The sequence below is a fragment of the Phascolarctos cinereus genome, unplaced genomic scaffold, assembly GCF_003287225.1.
Source record: "Phascolarctos cinereus isolate Bilbo 61053 unplaced genomic scaffold, phaCin_HiC Scaffold_5;HRSCAF=322, whole genome shotgun sequence".
Lineage (NCBI taxonomy): Eukaryota > Metazoa > Chordata > Mammalia > Diprotodontia > Phascolarctidae > Phascolarctos > Phascolarctos cinereus.
In genome coordinates this window covers 4856690-4876255 of record NW_027555958.1, presented here as the reverse complement: position 1 = coordinate 4876255, position 19566 = coordinate 4856690, and the positions used below count along the sequence as shown (strand labels likewise).

The following is a 19566-nucleotide window of genomic DNA, read 5'->3' as shown; positions in this document are numbered from 1 at the left end:
TGTAGTCATCTTGTCACCCCTTCTACTTCTCCTCACTTTATTCTGTGTCATAGCATAAGTGATTGTACACATTTATTCTTAACTATGAGTGAAAATAAGAGAAAAATGTAAAATTATATTGAACATAATTGGTATGAAATTTTTTCACACTGAAATTTTGAAACTCAAGTAGAGAGGAACAGAAAGAATGATGATGCATAGAGAAATGTGCAAGAAGGACCCAGTGGTAAGTAGGGACTGACTGACCATGACTAAAGAGAAATCTAGGCCTCGTAGTCAGTCAGTTAGAAGCACGGTGTGAAGTGGTAACATATTGATTCTAAAAGATAGCAACTGGAAGCAACTTGGAATCAATCATTCATTCATTGGCTCCGACACTGACTCATTCTATATCAATCAAATAATTGGGTCAAATGGGAGCCTAAATGACTTGACAGCTGTGGACAATATGGAGATGGGCCAGTGGCAGCAATGGAAATGATGAGACAGAGCACTGGGACGTTTGCGCTGGCAAAGAGGCCGCTCTGCCCTGGGAGAGGTGGGGGCAGCGCTCTGGCTCCTCCCTGCCTCATCTGTCTTCTTCCTTCCCCACCCCCGCACCCCCGCCCCAACCTTGTAGACATGGATTTGCTGTGCTCTTTGGTATCCATTGGGTAACTAGTCATGCTACAAGTCATTCACTAACTTGTCCCTTGCTTGATGGAATGGAAGCATTACCGTTTAGACTTTGCTACCTATCCAGAAGTACCCCATAGGGCAGCTCTATTCCTACATGCTGCGTGTGGTCAGTCAAGATTGGGGGTGGGGGGAGGCACAATAGAAGGAGAACCTGGGTTCCAGTCCTGACCATGGCCCAGGCACCAAGCCTCACTGGGCCTTGGTTTTTCTCCTCTTCAGATGGAAGGAAGCTGGATTCGTTGGTGCTTCCAGCCCCTTTCAGCACTGAATGCATGACACAGTGAAGGGTCTGAGCCAAGAGAGAAAGGGGAAATGGCTTAATGGAGGCAGTGAAATGTTCAGACTAGACACACATAGGAGAGAGCTTCTGGCTCCAGGCTGCTGGAAGTTGTAGAAAAGTCAGCTTAAAAGCTGGCTGTGCAGTTACCCAGTTGCCCTTTTGCCTCTCTAGTCTGATGACTCAGGGGTCTCCTTCCTCCAAGGATTTCAATGCAGTAGTGGAGAGCCACCTCAGAGGTGGGATCTCTGCCACTAGACCAGAAGCTCCTTGCTGGTGCTCCATGCGGGACTTTGTTTGGCATGAAGTAATTGCTTAGTGAATGTTTTTCAATCATTGCTTAATTCCTGAAGCCCTCTTCCCTGAATTATCTTCATCCTCATGAGTAAAGATTGCCTTCCATAAATAATTCATTTCTATAAAAGTTCCATGTGCATTTTGATTTCTAATAGCCATATTTCTTTTTTTCTTTCTTTCTTTCTTTCTTTTTTGCTTTTAGGCACTTGGGGTTAAGTGACTTGCCCAGGGTCTCACAGCTAGTACGTGTCAAGTGTTTGGTCTGAGGCCAGATTTGAACTCAGGTCCTCCTCACTTCAGGGCCGGTGCTCTATCCACTGTGCCATCCAGCTGCCCCTCTAATAGCCGTGTTTCTTTACGTGGCCGTACATCATATGTTCAGATGCTCATGTGGAATATTAGAGATATACATTATATATGAAACAAAAGGCGATGACTTGAGCCTCTCTGTTGCTGGCCTGGCTGTTTGGTTGAGTTGGCTTTTCTTGATTCAGTCCCTGGCTGGTTTTTGCACACAAGGCACCAAACTGAAATCTTGAGGTTTATATAAGTGTCTTTGTGCTGCTGGTACCATGTTAGCAGCTACTGTGAACCAAAGGCAAATCCTCTGTCTGTGACCAGCATCCTATCTCATTTCATAAGTCCGGCACCTAGTGGCCCACTGCCGCCTCAGCCTCAGACTGACAGGGATGAGAAGCTGGACCTGGAGGTAACCAGGCTAGAAAGAGGGGGCAGCATTACCTTTAGGAAATTGTCTAGGGCTTTTGTTGGTGCCTTCCCCAGCTCCTCCTTGAAACAGAGACCCCTCTTAAGAACTCCAATTGAGGGGCCCCCCAGGGCTGGCAAAAGCAGGATTCACTCTGACCTTAGTAAAGAGTTGCTCAGAAGCAGTATAAAATATATCTTTGGGGGAGTGGGCTGGGGGGGTAGAGAAGGGAAACACAGACAGAGGTGGGCGGGAGAATATTTTGGCTTGGAAAATATAGAGATGAATGGAGTCATTGCAGAGTAGCCATGACAATTATTTGATCTTGGTCCTAGAACTGAAAAGAGGATGACAGGCAGGGTATGTGTGCAGAGGCAAGGCCAATGGGATAAAGGTAGCCAGAGAGTAAAGTGAAGCCTGCCTAGATGTGGTGGGCCATCAGGACAGCCACGGGAGCCCCAGGGAGGGATGAGTTCAACATTATATGTGAAACGTGGTGCAAGGTCCTGAGGGTGATGTAACCACAAATAAAACCTAGTCCCGTTTTTCAGGAAGTTTCTCTTCTGGTAGGGTTGGTAAGACACCCATACGTAGATCTTGTTGAGAGCTCCAAGGAGAAGGCGGGCCAGGCTTCCTGGAGGCAGTGGCATATGAACTGGGTCCTAAAGAATAGCTAGAGTTTCCTGAGGCAGGGTAGAGCATGAGGGGCAGACACCATGCCTTCGACACCTTGGGAATCCTGTTGGGCAGCCTAGCTAGCAAGGACCCAGGTGTACGAAGGGCATGGGAATGTTGAGAGTAGCAACGTTGTGCTTGGCCTGGACTGGAAGCTTCTTGAAGGCAGGATTTTCCCTATTTACCATTGGCTCCCACTGCACGTGGGTGTTGTCGCTAAGCAGTGGGGATACTGGAGGCTTGTGGGACTGGGTCACCTGACACAGTGGCCAGGACCTTGTATTTCTGGTCTTTGTTCTTAAAGTGTCTGCTGTTGCACGTGTTTTAAAAAGTAAAAATAATAATAATGGAAGTATCAAGATTGACATAGAGAGAATTCGCAGTCCTGATTTAAAATGTAGGGGGTTGTTACTACATTGTACAAAAGGAGTGTACTGAGTTCTGATTAGGCCAGCAGTCACTTTGTTAAGTGTGTGCTGTATGCCAGGCCCCATGGTAGGCTGAAAAAGGATAAAACCCCTGCCCACAGGAAGCCACCATTTTCTTGGTAGTCAGTGGCCTCCACTAAGATGCAGTATAACATAAGGTAGGCCGAGGATAATGATAGGAAGAAGGGAGAGGTCTGAAATGGAGGCAAGCCTCAGGGAGTGGGTGGAAGAGAAGGATCACTCAGTTCATTTCTAAAAAAAGAAAAGCCCTCTTTGGTGGCCATTGTATTTGGCATGAACTCTCACGCACTATTGCCACTTAAATATTTAATGATAAAGAAGGCAAGAAAGTCCAATGAGAAGTGCACTGAGCGCATTGAAATCTGTTCTTTCGCCTTTGAAGGATGTACTCAACCAAGTGAAAGTGCCTTGCTCCTTCTAACAATGAGAGAATATGAAGGTTTCACAGAGACGAGAGAGTGGACACATGGGGGTCATCTTCATGATCTCTCTCTACGTTGAAGTGTGCTTGGTCATCTGGGTTCTTTTCCGTTCTTTGGGAATCTTGCTCTCTGGGAGAGGCTCAGAAATGGCATCACCTCCAGTCAGATTTTGTCTGTCAGCTGCTCTTACCAGCTTCCCTAAGGGTCAGCTGTGCTTTCTCACAGAGTACATTGGGTAGTGAAATGGCATAGTACAAATGTCACCACTTTTGTCAGCTGTGAGAGGTGATGAAGTCACTGTGGGTCAGAGGCAGGATTGACCCCTTGTTTTCCTGGCTCTGTGGCTGGTTCTCTTCACTGCACCACACTGCCTCTTAGCATGGAGAGTCAGCCATAAAGCATGTGAGAGAAGTTTAGGCATTGTCCATCACTGCACTCTCTTAATAGGTGAGGCTCTTGTTTTCTTACTTTCCCCACACCCAAGAAATGCTAGCCAGCCAGTGTGGGACAGGGCTAAGGCAAGCCTGTGAGGATGGTGGCCAGGAGGGGCTGACCCAGCGCTCTCAATTATTTTTACCTTCTGTTGAGTTTTGTTTCATCTTTCTGATGGTTCGTCCTATTCGTTTTAATTTTTGCTTACAACTTCACTAATGTGAAAATATCTTTAATGGGTATGTAAATGTAAAGCCTATGTCAGATTGTGCGCTGTCTTGGGGAGGGCGGGGGGGTGAGAAAAAGGGAGAAAAAATTTTCAACTCAAAAGCATATGGGAAAAAAAATTAAATAAATGAATAAAATAAATGCTCATAAAAAAAATGAAAGAATAGCATGGGAACCATGTTTTTATTGCTGGCTTTGCTGAAGATCAGACAAGGAGGAACAGAGCTAACTGGAAATAAGCTGGGTTTAGGTTAGATACTGGACTTCTTTTTTCTTTTTTTACTAAGAATTAGGAAGTGCTAAGGTCCATTTTCTAAGAATGTTCCTGAGTCTCCACTGAAGATGTTAGACGTAATGCCGATCTCATTCGGGAGCAATCTGTGTCCAGCCTGACCCTAACACAGTGGATTGGAGTGGATGCCTTTGGTAGATGCTGTAAACTCACAGGAGCCATGGAAGGAATAGAGAGGGGACAGATGAACCAGCTTCGATTTCTTCTTCTTTTTTGTCCTTTCTTCAGGGCCAAGCCCAAGGTTCACCCCACCCAGTACCCATTGACTGAACTCCCTCAGGCACTCATGATCTGTACCATTCATTGGGGAATTTAATCACATGTGTTCTCACATCAATTTTAGTGATTACATATTCCAATTATTTTGTCTTTGAAACAGAGGAGACTTCCTTTAAATTATCCCACTTTGAGTACTCTGCTCTCACGTGTAAAGTCAGTGCTGGTGGGGAAGGAGAAAGGCACATTGTTAGTGGCCAGTCTGCTTCCTGGAGCTGGGGTGGAGGGAAGGCCAGAGGGAAGCTGAACATCGTAACGAGGACCCTGACAGCCTCCCCTCTGCTGATAGACTGAGGAGACACCTCCCAAGCACTGGGCTCCTTAACCCAAGGACACAAGTGGCCAAACCTCCCAGCCTCTGACGAGGTGGGCGCAGGTTTAGGAGGCCGAATTGGGATCCCGGACAAAGCAGATCTGGAGTCTCCAAGAAGCCTCCTGCCCCTGTGTGACTGCTGTGCCGCTCTCAGGACCCACCAGAGCCAGCCTTTAGGGAAGAAGGGCTGGGGGAGAGGAGGAGAGTTGGGCCCCAGCTGTCCCTAACTGCTGGTCACCAAGAGGACACTTGGGTGTGGCCTTCCATGAGCATCAGATTCACGTTGCCTGTTTCCATTGATTCTGACCCTGATGCCCTTGCTGTGCACCTGCTTGTCTCATCCTGACCAGCTGCTCAGAGCTTTGAACAAAAGAGAGCCCTGGCAGAGAAATAGTGGCTGAGCACAGGCTGAGCTGGGAATCACAAGGGCTCTTCCCCACAACAACCTTGCGAGCTCGGACTCTATGTGTGGGTGCCTCTGTTTTGAAGAGAAGGAAACTGAAGCCCTAGTTTTGTGGAGCCAGCTTTGGCCCCTCTTCACCTACCCTGTCTGGCTTCAGTTTCCTCAATGAGCAGAAGAAGAGGTTCAACTCGACCACTAAGGTCCTTTCCAACTCTCAGTCCATGGTCCTGAATAATCCTCTTATGTAGCCACTCATGACCATACAGCTAGAAAGTATCAGAGGCAGAATTTGAACCCTGATCTCCTACTTCCACAGTCCAGCACTCTTACCCACTTGATTGGATGAACGAATGAATGAGTACTGTATCCTGCAACCCATCACTGGTCCTGTCAGTGCATAAGACCAAATCAGATTTTACCCCTGAACACTATTTTCTAAGACTGAAGTGTTGACACCATGGGGAAACTACCAGTCAGTTCTGTTTAATGGAAAAAGGATCTTTAGAAGCTTAGAGAATTCCTTTTTTAGTAGGATCTTGTGAAAACCTTTCTGGAGTCATAAACCCACCACTGGTCAAATGCAGTGACTTTAAATGTCAGTGCCTCGACTTTACACCTTGTCAGATGTACAGATCTCAGTGCCTCATTTCAGCTACACTCACGTTGGCTTTCCCTGCAGGGGCATCAGGCTGAGGGCTGGGCCAAGGAAGATAGCTCTGTTGTGCGTAGCCATTATTTGAACCGAGGCCTCTTGCCTTAGTGTGGGAGCAGTACGTTATGAATTCAAAACTGGAGGGAAATACGCAGGGAAAATATTTATCTAGTGATTTAAAAGCACCATTGTTTCTCTTTAGACATGAAAACTTCAAATCAGTCCAAAGTGTGAGAACCGATGAGGCTGTGATTTAGGCTTTCATAAACAAATGAAATCAATCGTCAGTTGGTTTTGCTTTATACACATGCACACAGATGCATGAGCGCATGTACTCATTGTAGGTGAGGTTGTGATTGCTGGGCAGGCATGATCTGCATAGAACCAGTGTGTACGGCTATTATTAAAGTTGGGGTGATTTTAAAGGCAACTTCTTTAAATATATGATGAAAGTGCCTTTGGAAGAATCAGCATATCTTACTGGTCACACAGGTGGTTTGCCTAAAAATATACCCACTGCTTTGGCTCTCTCAATTAGCTGTCTTCAGCATTACAAGATTCTGAAAAGACTTTCTAAATTTATTTGGCTAGAAGTTGACCTTGCTATCCCCGGACGCTGAGGGCTGCCAAGATGTCTACGTCATATTCTTCTGCAGGCTGGGAAACACACAGTTCATTTTAAAGAAGGGATCTTCAACTTTTTTTTAAAGGGAAATGTTTTTAAATTTTAAAATATTTTGTTTTTTAAGAAACTTCTGTTTTTTTTTAATATTGCTTTAAAGTTCATAAAACTTACTGTTTTCTGAAAAGGCAATTTTGAAGTCAAGTCTTAGCCTTTTTATTGGAGTTGTACTACATTATTATTGACAATTTCAAACCGTGGTAAACTTCAAATCGAACAGACTGATTTTTCCATGGCAGACAATGCCATTTTCACAGCAGTGGCTGAGTTGCAGTTTTTTAATACGCCACAGTCCCAGTTGAAGGGAACTTGAGACAACATGTGGTACAGCCCTAGCCTGAAGAAGAGCCCCCCACTTCACAGCCAGCATGTACTCCCCAGTGAGGGGAGCCCCTGGGCCCCAGCCTGAAGAAGGCCCCCCACTTCACAGCCAGCATACCCCCCCCAGTGAGAGGGGAGCCCCTGGGCCCCCAGCCTGAAGAAGACCCCCACTCTACAGCCAGCACATACCTCCCCAGTGAGGGGGGAGCCCCTGGGACCCCAGGGCACACCCATCCTCATGCCATGACAGGGATGTGGGGCCCTGCTCTGCATGCACACCACCTTAGCAGCCCAGGCCTGGGCAGATTGCAGTGCATTCGTTTCTCTGTAGCCTGCCTTGAGTTCTCCACGCGTGTACAGACCCCTCAGGCAGAACATAAGCGTCTTGCGAATGGGGGCTGTGCCCAGCCCAGCACTTGACACAGTGCTTGGCACACAGCGGTCTTGGTTCTTCCTTCCACGTGGTGCCCCCGGTGAAACACAATATCCCCGATGTGATGGGAGCCAGGTGGAGGACAGTGGGCTGTAACTGTCCTGCAGTGAAGATGCTGCCTGTGCGGCCTGGCCCTGGCCCTCCAGTGATAAAGTACTCTAGGTTTGCAGGATGTTTGACTGCATCATCCGCTCTGAGTCTCACTGGGCCCCAGGAAGGGGCTGGTACAGGTGGGATCATCCCCATCTTACAGATGAGGTAAGTGACCACATTGCTAAATGGGAACTGGAAGCAGGATTTGAACCCAGCTCTCTCCTGACTCTGTGCCCAGTGCTCTGTCCTTCGTACCCATGGTTGCTGCCAAGGAGAGGTTATATGGTCCCTGGTGGAAAGTTTCTTGTCACAGATGGAATGAAAGATGATTGACGATGTGAGGTTTGAGTCATTCTGAATGAGTCTCCTAGTTTCTAGGGTATTCAAGTGGCCTTCCAACTTCTTTCATCTAACCTAGTGCAGGCCTGGGGGTCACGGAGACTTGCATTCAAATCCTGCCCCAGGCCCTTTCTGACTTTCTCAGGTTGGGCACATTCCTTCACCTCTCAGCCTCAGTTTCCTCATCTGTAAAATGGGGATAATAGTAGCCCCTTCCTCCCAGGATGGTTGTGAGAATAAAATGAGTTAAGGTAGATAAAGTGCTCTGCAAAACTTAAAGCCTGACATAATTGCTAGTTATCATTAGTCTAGTTGCCCAGTCAAGGGTAGGGGATGTGATTGCCGGAGTCATCCTTCTTTAAAAAACAAAACTTTGCGGCGGGGACCAGAGGCTCCTTACACACAGACACAAACATGCTCAGGCCTTGCCATGGCCACCTCCGTGGGTTGTGGGACGATGGCCCTGCAGCTGGGTCTGTGGTGGCAAGGGGTTGTGGCGCTGCTGCTGTGCGGAAGCTGAGGGGCGCTTAGGGCACTGGACCAGCTCCCTGTGTTCTATATGTGGATTGGAGTGGTTTATGAAAGATTGTACTTTATCTAATGCTCCAAAGAAGCCTCTGTCTGCATACCTTCGTTTTACAGTGGAGCATTGACCCGTATTCACAGAAAAAAATCCAGATTTGGGAAGCACAGAGATAATTAAGAAGCTCGCTGAAGCTTGGAGCAGCTTCCAGAATCACAGAAGAAAGTATATGAGGAAGCTACCAAGGCAGACTTTAAAGTGTACAAAGAAGAGATCTCTAAATATAAAGCAGAGCTCAATGATAACCAGAAAAAAATATTTGAAAGAAGAGGAGCATTGAAGAAAGGCTAGAAAGGAAATAATAAAGAACAAAAGAGAGTTAACTGTCTTTGTAAAGCCCGGAAATCCCCCTCAGGTTATGATATCGTTATTTCTGAACACTTGAAGGAAGCAAAAGGGATTTCATCACAGGAAATGACGAAGCCTTTAAATGAAGAGTGGAAAAAATCGGCCCTTGTCTTGGAAACAGGTGTATGTGCAACTTGCCGAGGATGATGAAATTTGTTATGCAAAATGAAATTAAATTGTGGGAAGAAAAAATGATTGAAATTGGATGGGAAGGTCATTTACATTTTAGAAAGCTAAAAGCCCAGATTGGAAAACACCTTGAAAACATCTATTGACATTTACATCTCCATAGTGAATATGATAGACTCAAGGCACCAGTCGGGTGTCTCATCATGCAGGACTGTGGCAACATTTCTAAGAATGATGTTGACGAACATTTTATATTATTTTCTTTTTGTTAACACATGGACTTGAGCCAGTATGCTGACATATTTTGTATTAGCACCTAGTTATGGATACTCCACTGGTAAAGACTCAGTCTTAAATTTAGACAGAATTTGCTTTTGGAATTACCAAATACCAAAAAAATTCATCTAGATGTAGGAGGGATTCATTTTACCCTTAGATAAAGGCAAATCCAACTGTGAAATGTTTTTGATACTGAATGATGACAAGAAAGTATTCTTATGTTCTGATGAGGAAGCAAGCATTTGTTTTTCTCCAATTGTCTTAAATCATAAAAGCCACAGTGGTCTAAGCTATCACTGTTATGGATTCTTAAGAATGAGGAACTGACCTAGGTAAACTTCAATACCTAGGCAAGTTCTGATTCCTACATAATGCTAGCTCATACAGCATTCAGAAAGGACGAGCAGACACACATACAGTTGCTGATTTCGTTTATGACTTTTTTCCCTTTTTGTAAAATTAATTAATTTGGTTTTCAACATTCACTTTCACAAGATTTTGAGTTCCAGATTTTCTCCCCATCTCGTCCCTCCCTCCACCCCAAAATGGCATGCTTTCTGAATACCCCTTCCCCCAATCTGCCCTCTCTCTTCCATCATCCCCTCTCTTATCCAGGTTCACTGAGGCGTGGTGTTTACCTGCACGGCCCAAGCTGAACTGCGCTTCTCTCCCAGCCTGGCACAACAGACCTTTCCAATCAACCATCAAGGTTGTCTTGGGCTGGAAATTTGTTTCACTCTTTGTGGGTTCTACTGCTCCAGAGTTTGTTTAGAGCCATTTTTTACAGGTATTTGGAGGGGTTTGGGGGAGAGCTCAAGCAGGTTACTGCTTTTACTCTGACTCACCATTTATGACTTAAAAAAAAACTACTGAAGGATTTGTAAGTTTCCATGTATCTTTTTTTTTGTAAAGTAAAAATATTACATTTTCTCTGTGCACATTGGTGTTTATATCACAGAAAATAAAATCATCTAATGCATTCTTAAAAAAAACCCCATAAACCTTCGAGGTGTCTGCTGTATGTGGAGCACTGGGCCAGGTGCCTCCTCTGACCTCCTCCAGGGATTCACAGGGTCCACATGTTAAGACGGTACCAGGAAAATCAAGGTGACAGATGGCACTGGTGACTAGCGGATAAAGGAGGCTTCCTGGAGAACAGAGGTCAAAAGAACTAGCCCTTAAGGGAGTCCAGGATGCCAGGAAGTCGAGATAGAGGGGACAAAGTCATGAGAGTGTCTGGCTATATGGAGATGACAGGTGGAGAATCAAGTGAGAACAGCTGGTGGTCTTGTTTGGAACCAAGAGGCCCTGCAGGGGAGAGGCCCAGAAGAAGGACAGGGGGACGCTTAAATGCCTCCGAAGCCAGGGGCAGCCACGGGTGGTTTGTAAGTAGCTGGGTCATGTGTTCAGTTGTGTAGATTAGATTGGAGAAGGGGGAAGTTAGATACGTTGAGCTGACAGTTTCAGAAATTTAAGTAATATAGTTATCTGATTACATAATAACAGAGTCACGTGTGCAAAGTGATGTACAGCTGCTGAAAGTTTCCCATAACCTAAAGCCAATGACTTGCCTAACAAATCATTAGAGGCGGCCACAGTGCACAGAGCACTGGCTTTGGAATCAGGAAGACCCGAGTTCAAATCTAGCCTCAGACACTTACTCGTGTGACCCTGGGCAAGTCACTTATCTTTTGCCTCAGCTTCCTCAGTGAAATGGGAATAATACTACTACTTTCCAGGATTGTCATGAGGATCAAATACTATTTGTAAAATACTTAGCACAGTGCCTGACATGGAGTTAGGGACTCAATGAAGCTTGTTTACTTTCCTTCCTGACAGAGAAAAGCTCTGACCAATTTTTTAATGTTATTGGACCAGTCATTATTGGTAAAAAAAAAAGTTCAGGTCTTAAGTAAGAGTATTTTTTAGTACCCTTAGTTCATGTTGCATTTATATAAGTGACTGAGGGCATGGGGAAAAAAAACTTTACTCTCCATAAGGCCCAAGAAAACATTTTTGTCCCTTTCTACCTCTTTTTTTTTAAAAATAGAAAAAGGAACACATTGGACCAATCGATGTGATCTTTACCGTTTGGTGTAAAAATCAGAGTGACCTTTGGATTTCAAGTAGGGTTGGCTGACGAGGTGGAATAGACTAAGACGCTGCTTGAACTTGTGTAAAATGAGACCAGTTCTAGCACTCAGAGCCATTTGCCACCTGTTTCATTCAGAGGATCAGAGCAGTTGTCAGGATTCTTAGTGTTTTGAAACTGAAGCATTCCTCCCAGGTATAAAGACAGGCCCAGTAATTCACATGCAGCAAGACAGTTTCTCTTTCATTGTAATGGTTGTGTCTGAGTGCCCTGTCTTTGACAGCCCTGACTATTCTTTGTGGTAGCAAGTTGCATGACCTGGCCCATGAACTGCCATGAGAGTCCTGTATGTATAGTAGGTTGATAGAGATGCTGTGGGAACTTTCCACAGCTACATGGAAGAAAAAGATTTGTACCTTTCCCTCTCCTGCTACTTGAGGAGCTTCCCGCCACCATGAATCATGCTGTAACCATCAGAATCAGGAAGTTCATGACAAACAGACTTCTTCAGCATAAACTGATGGTTATAGATGTCCTTCGTCCTGGAAAGGCCACAGTGCCCAACACTGAAATTCGAGAACTGGCCAAGTTGTACCAGACAACTCCAGACATCATTTTTGTCTTTGGATTCAGAAGCATTTTGGTGGTGGCAAAGCAACAGGCTTTGGGATGATTTAGGATTCCCTTGAGTATGCAAAGAAAAATGAACCAAAGCACAGACTTGCAAGGCCTGGCCTGTATGAGAAGGAAAAAGATGTCAAGAAAGTAGCAAAAGGAACGCCAGAGGAGAATGAAGAAAGTCAGGGGTACTGCGAAGGCAAGTGTTGGCGCTGGCAAAAAGAAGGAATGAAAGGCACTATGGGTGATGTTTATCCATGAAGATAATTTTCCATCAGAGCATAAATAAACTATCTTCCAAAAAAAGAAGATTTGTAGGTGGAAGAAATTGTGTTCAACTCTTTGTGATCCCATTTGGGATTTTCTCAGCTGAGATACTGGAGTGGTTTGCAGTTTCCTTTTCCAGCTCATTTTACACATGAGGAAACTGAGGCAGACAGAGTGAAGTGACTTGCCCAGGGACACACAGGTAGTGAGTGTCTGAGGCCAGATTTGAACTCAGGAAAATGAGTTTTCCTGACTCCAAGCCTGGCACTCTATTTACCATGGCACCCCCTAGCTGCCAGGATGTACCATGAGTGTACTGTACCCTACAGTAATGACAAGCAACCACACATACCACAGATTGCACAGAATAAGAAGGCATTTTTAGCAAGACTTTGCAGAAGGCTAGCCTTTCACAAGACTGAGTCACTGTAACTGGCCCTCGGTGAGTTTGCAGGGGAGTAAAATGATTAGATTCATCATACAGCGGAATCAATGTAACACTGACGTGCTTTATCAAAGGGCTTGACTTTGTCTTCAGTTTTATTTTGTCCTCAGTTGGTTTGGCTTTGTAACTTGAGCACAGGTGTGCTGTAATTTACACAGAGGCTGTGCTGCCATTCACAAGAGCTACATAGATCAGGTCCTATTTGAAATGCCCCGCATACGTCTGCTTTTTCAGAGAACCTTATGGTGAACCCTTTGTACAGTAAATAGTCGCTTTTAATTGATCTTTTTTTTCAGATACTGAATTTTTTAAATGCAGAATACATTTATCTTAGTGAATCTGGACTAATTATACAAATCAGTCTGAGAGTTTTAAGTTAGCAATCGTCTCATAATAGACCACCTGCTTCTAAAAGAGAGAGTATTGGCTGAATAACAAGAGTCAGTTAAGTGGCTGTTTTTAACCTTTTATCTCTAGAAGCAATGCTGCAGAAATTGGATGAAATGAACAAAAAAAAATGCCTCCAATACTGTTGATTTCTTTGGCTCCTGATTCCTTATTAAATAAATTGTAAGTTGTAAAATCACTGCAAGTGCAAATGCTGACACTTTCAGGGACTGTGTGTGGGGCAAAATGCAAGTAGTATTAGGTATCAAAGGTAAGTAAATCTTCAGCTGACAAATCTTAGAAGTATTTTTCTAAAATGTAGATCTGCATTCACCAGTAAGCCAGAGGCTGCTAAAATACTTTTGGCTGCAGGCCCCACTGCTGGAGAAGGCAGCTGAATAAACAGCCCACAGCTGGCACCAAAAAGAAAGACGATCAGGTAGGAGGATAGGAGGGTACGAGGGGGCTGGGTTTGTGTCCCTGGGAGATGCCCCCAGGCTCTGCCACCTCACTATTTATATAGCTTGGAGAAACTGCTCAGGGTAATTGATTGATCTCCTGGGGAGGGTGTTAAATCAAGGTGTTACTGGCTTCCTTGCATATATTATTATATGGGAAAATTTCAGGAAGCTCTGAAAATATTCATAGTTCCTCCAAAGGAAAGAGCTTGGAAGTTCAGACTGCAGCTTGGGGGTATTTGTGTGTGTGTGTGTGTGTGTGTGTGTGTGTGTGTGTGTGTGTGTATATGCCTCAGAGAGGGGGAGAGAGAGAGAAGGAGAAAGAGAGATGCTAAAGAGGAAGGAAAATGTCATTTTCTATTGATAAAGTAAATGGTCTGCCTTTGGGTTCAGCAAAATAGATTTTGTGCATTTAAACTGAATGGCAGATTAGGTTTGGTCACTACCATTTTCCCCCTACCTCTGACTTCCTCCCATTAAGGAAAATAAAGATATTCAGTAATTTCTGAATATGCCTCCAAGATTTATCAGAACAGGCATGTCTTCAGAGACATCTCCATTCCAACCCAAACTTTCTGGACAGTGGTCATTCTTTCTTGAATGAGATTATTGATTTTAAATTAGCTTTACAATTTCTTTGGTCAGGATGATAGATGAATATGAAACCATAGTCAAATGATAAAACTGTATTTTTCTCTAAGAGCTTCAGAACATTGGCATCCTGATATTAGAGGGGTGGTTTCACCCAAATATGAATTGACTGGATCAGGGGTAGGGAACCTGTGGCCTTCTAGATCCGTAAATGTGGTCTTTTGGCTGAATCCAAATTTTACAGATTTGGATTCAGTCAAAAGGCTACACTTCAAGATCTAGAAGGTCACATGTGGTCTCAAGGCCACAGGTTCCCCACCCCTGGACTAGATGATCTCTGAAGATCTCTCTTCAAATTGGGGAAAGGTTGTACAAATCAGTTGCTTTTACTTTAGCCCTGGGATGTTTGAATCAGTCTTCCTTCATGGAATTATTTGCTCCTAGACCAAGTAAAGATGATATTTTCTGAAGCACACATAGTTAACTGTGTGTAATTGAAAACTAAATTATCCATGTCGTCCTAGCTCATTTCCTTCACAGCCGACTTGTTACCAGGTTTTTTTCTCTTAACTGTCCATCCAACAAAATGAAATAAATCAGTAACAGATTAAGAATATAATTTAGATCTGAAAATACTCACGTGATCATGTAAAACCTTGCAGGTAATGTCTGATGAGCAACAGTTACTGGTTTTGAAAGATTTTAATTTATATCTTTTATTCGCCCTCATTTCTAATGTATTCTTCTAGCCTGCTTTTGTGTCTCCCATCTTCCCTCCTCCTCTTCAGATGTTTCCTTGTGGTGTGGATGTGAGCAGAATAGAAGCTTGGATACTGTCCACTCAACTGAAAAGGCTTGGGCTTGTCAAAGGAGCCACGTTTGTATGGAGAGGTTTTTCACCACTCTCTACATTTGTCATATAGTGAAAAAAAATCAGAACTGCCTACCCTCCCCCCCAAAAAAAAGAAGAAAAGAAAAATGAAGTTTTAAAAAGTATGCCTTAACCTGCATTCAGGCTCCATCAGTTCTGTCTCTGTGGGTGGATACTATTTTTCATTATAAGTCCTTTGGAATTGCCTTGGATCATTGTATTGTTGAGAATAGCTGAGTAGTTCACAATTGGTCATCATAAAATATTGCTATTACAGTGTGCACTCTTCTCTCGGTTCTGCTCATTTCACTTTTTGTCCATTTGTGTAAGTCTTTCCAGGTTTTTCTGAGACTATGTTGCTTGTCTTTTCTTATAGCACAATGGTATTCCATCACAATCATCTACCATAACTCGTTCAGCTATTTCCAATTGACAGTCATCCCCTCAATTTCCAATTCTTAGCTACCACAAAAAGAACTGCTATAAATATTTTTGTAGATATAGGTCCTTTTCTTTTCTTGTTTTTTATCTCCTTGGGATACAGACCTATTGCTGGGTCAGAGGGTATGTATGGTTTTATAGCCCTTTGGACAAACTTCCAAATTGTTCTCCAGAATGGTTGAATGGCTTCATAACTGCATTAGTGTCTCAATTTCCCCACATCCTCTCCAACATTTTTTGTTTTCCTTTTCTGTCATATTAGCCAATTTGATACATGTAGGGTGGTACCTCTGAGTTGTTTTAATTTTCATTTCTCTAATCAATAGTGATTTAGTAATTTTTTTTTCACATGACTACAGATATGTGTATTTCATCTGAAGACTGGCTGTTCATATCCTTTGGCTATTTGTCAATTTGGGAATAATTTGTATTCTTATAAATTTGACTCAGTTCTCTATATATTTTAGAAATGAGGCCTGTATTGTCAGAAATTGGCTATAATTTTTTCTCAGTTATAATTACTGTGTATTTTTCCCTATCCTGCTATCCCCCCATTTTTCCTTCTCTCTCTCCTTTCACCCAGTCCATTCTCAAAAATGTTTTGCTTCTGACTACTGCCTCCCTCAATCTGCCCTCCTTTCTATCAACCTCTTCCATTTCTTTTATCCCCTTCCCCTTCTACTTTCCTGTAGAGTAAGATAGATTTCTGTACCCAACTGAGTGGGTATATCATTCCCTCTTTGAGCCAATTCTGCTGAGACTAAGGTTCAAACACTCCTGCCCACCTTCCTTATCTTCCCCTCCATTGTAACAGCTCTTTCACACCTCTTTTATGTCAGATAATTTAATCCACTCTACCTCTCCCTTCCCCCTTCTCCATGTACACTCTTCTTTCTCACCCTTAAATTCATTTTTTTAGATATTGTCCCATCATCTTCAGCTCACACTCGTGACTTCTGGCAATGTATACACCCTCTAACTAGTAATAATGAGAAAGTTCTTAGGAGTTAAAGTATCATCTTCCCATGTAAGAATGTAAGCAGTTTAACTTTATGGCATCTCTTATGATTTCTCTTTTCTTTTTACCTTTTTATGCATCTCCTGAGTATTTGAAAGTCATGGTTCCTGTTCAGCTCTGGTCTTTTCATCAGGAATGCTTGAAAGTCCTCTATTTCACTAAATATCCGGTTTTTTCCCCTGAAGGATTATACTCAGTTTTGCTGGGTAGGTGATTCTCATTTGTAACTCTAGCACCTTTGCCCTCTAGAATATCCATATTCCAAGTTCTCTGATCCTTTAATATAAAAGCTGCTAAATCTTGTATCATCATGGCACCACGTTATTTGAATGGTTATTTTCTGACTGCCTGCAACATTTTCTCCTTGACCTGGGAGCTCTGGAATTTGGCTGTAATATTCCTGGGAGCTTTCGTTTTGGGTTTTCAGGAAGTGATCAGTGGATTTTTTTCAATTTCTATTTTACCCGCTGGTTCTAGAATATCAGGGAAATTTTCCTGATAATTTCTAGAAAGATGATGTCTAGGCTCTTTTTTTTTTAAATTATGGCTTTCAAGTAGTCTAATGATTCTTAAATTATGTCTCCTAGATCTATTTTCCATGTCAGTTGTCTTTCCAATGAGATATTTCACATTTTCTTCTATTTTTTTTGGTATTCTTTTGACTTTGTTTTATTGTTTTTTTGAAGTTTTGTGGAGTCATTAGGCTTTGCTTGCTCAATTCTATTTTTTAAGGAATTATTTTCTTCAGGGAATTTTTGTACCTCTTTTTCCACTTGGCCAATTTTGCTTTTTAAGGAGTTCTCTTCAATGGATTTTTGTGCCTCTTTTACCATTTGACCTATTCTGCTTTCTAAGGTGTTATTTTCTTCAGTATTTTTTTTTGCCTCCTTTACCAAGCTGTTGACTCTTTTTCATGATTTTATTGCATCCCTCTCATTTCTTTTCCCAATTTTTTCCTCTACCTCTCTTGATTTTTATTTTCCTTTTTGGCTAGGCAATGGGGTTAAGTGACTTGCCCAGGTCACATAGCTAGTAAGTGTCAAATGTCTGAGGCTGGGTTTGAACTCAGTTCCTCTTGACTCCAAGGCTGGTGCTCTATCTACTGCGTCACCTAGCTGCCCCATCTCTTATTTGGTTTTTAAAATTATTTTTGAGCTCTTCCAGAAATTAATTTGTGAGCCTGAGACCAATTCACATTTTTCTTGGAGGCTTTGGATGTAGCAGTTGTGACTTTGTTATCTTCTGAGTTTGCGTTTTGATCTTTTTGGTCGCCATAGTAACTTTCTATGATCAGGTCCTTTTTTTGTTCTTTGCTCATTTTCTTTTTACGTTTATGTTTTTAACTCTTAGCTTTATGTTGGGCTCTGCTCCCAGGGTGGGGAGGTCACTGTCTCAGGCTATTTTCAGTTAGTTCTGGTGGTCTGTAAGTTTTTAGTTCCCCCAGGGTGGTATGATATAAGGAGAGATATGTTAGCGCTCTTCTAGTCTGTGAGTGACCACAAGCACTCTTCTCCGCCCTGGAGCTGGGACCAGGGCCCCCTTGCTGCTAGTAGTTCTCCTTGCCCCAGTGCTGCAGCCCAGATCTACGTATGGGCAATGCAACAGTCTTGTGCCCAGTGTGAGCAGAGAGACTCCCGTGATCTCCCTTGGCCAGCTGTCTGCATCCTTACCACTTTGTGGTCCGAGAATTCCAGAAGCTGCTAGTGACGATTCTATTGCCCCCAAGGCCTGCTTCTGGTTTGCCAGGGTGCTGCCTGTGCTAGAGCACACTCTGCTCCCCCTCCAGTGCAGCAGACCCTTCCCTACCAACCTTCTAAGCTGTCTTAGGGTGGAAAATTGTTTCACCCTGTCCTTTGGTGGGTTCTGCCACTCCAGAATTCACTTTGAAGCGTTATTTTTAAATTGTTGGGAGGGGAGTTTGGGAGAGCTCAGGCTAGTTCCTGCCTTTTCCTCCATCTTGGCTCCTGACCTGAACTTTTTTTGGCTACATCAACTCTTAGACACCACCTTGCAGGTCGTGGGGGGCTGGGTTTGGTTTTGCTGGAGACATGACCCTCACCTTGAGAATCCAGGGTGGGTGAAGCGTAGCAGCAAGGTGAAGTTGCGTCTCCCATGACATTTCACACGATGCTGGTCCATACATAGTAGGCATTCAGTCAGCACTTGTTGAATTAAATTGAGCACAATTAAACATCCTTGTGACATTGTACCTTTGGGAAGTAATGGCATTTTTCATCAACTACACCATTATTGAACAAGGCAAGAAGGAGAGAAAGGCATGACCCCACCACCTTCTCAGCTCTCCAGCACTCTTTGGTCTAAAAACTATCCTACAAGGAGGTTCATATTGGGAGAGTGGGATGAGGTTGGGAGGAAGAGTAGGAGAAGGAACCTTGAGTTGAGAATCAAAAGAGTTGGGTTCAAATTCAGTTGCTCAGTGATTAGGGCACTGGGCTTGGAGTCAGGAAGACCTGAGTTCAAGTAGTACCTGAAACCTGTATTAGCTGTGTGACCCTGGGTGAGTCACTTAACCACTCTGTGCCTTGGAACCCTCATCTGTGAAATGAGGGGATTAGACTCGGTGGTCTCTAGTTCTCTGATCCTGTTCCCATTTCTGCCTCTTGGGCAGGCCTCCCAACCTCTCTAGGCCTCCTTTGTACAATGAGCTTGGGGTCCCATCTGGCCCCAGACCCCGTGAGCCTGAGTCGGGGGCTGGGAGAGCCAGGTGTAGAGTCACCGGGTTTTCTCGGCCCAGGGTTGTGGCCTTCTCTCCCAGAGGCACCGAGCTCCATCTACACAGACGCTGGAGTCAGATCGTAGCAGGGCCTTGGTTGGCAGATGCCCGTGCTGTGGAGTCACAGGCGCCTCAGGCTCATGCACGTATGTGCACCTGTCGCAGGTGAGCCGCTCACGCCTTTGGCAGTCGACTCAGCACCCGCCGACCTCCTCGGTGCCTCCAAAAACTCTGCTTCTCGTTCACCTGTTTCGTTTGGCATGGGGAGTTTTTTTTTTATTTTCATTTCCTCATCCTCAGTTTGAGATTTTCTCTTTTTCATTCTCAAACTTTCCCA

General features: G+C 43.9%; 1 protein-coding gene and 1 pseudogene across 1 annotated transcript in view; both read left to right on the top strand.

The window, feature by feature from the left end:
* The window catches only part of TRAF3IP1 (TRAF3 interacting protein 1), an 81603-nt gene that overhangs the window by 56704 nt on the left and 5333 nt on the right, over positions 1-19566 (top strand).
* Positions 8343-19559, top strand: LOC144457929 (transcription factor A, mitochondrial pseudogene; annotated as a pseudogene).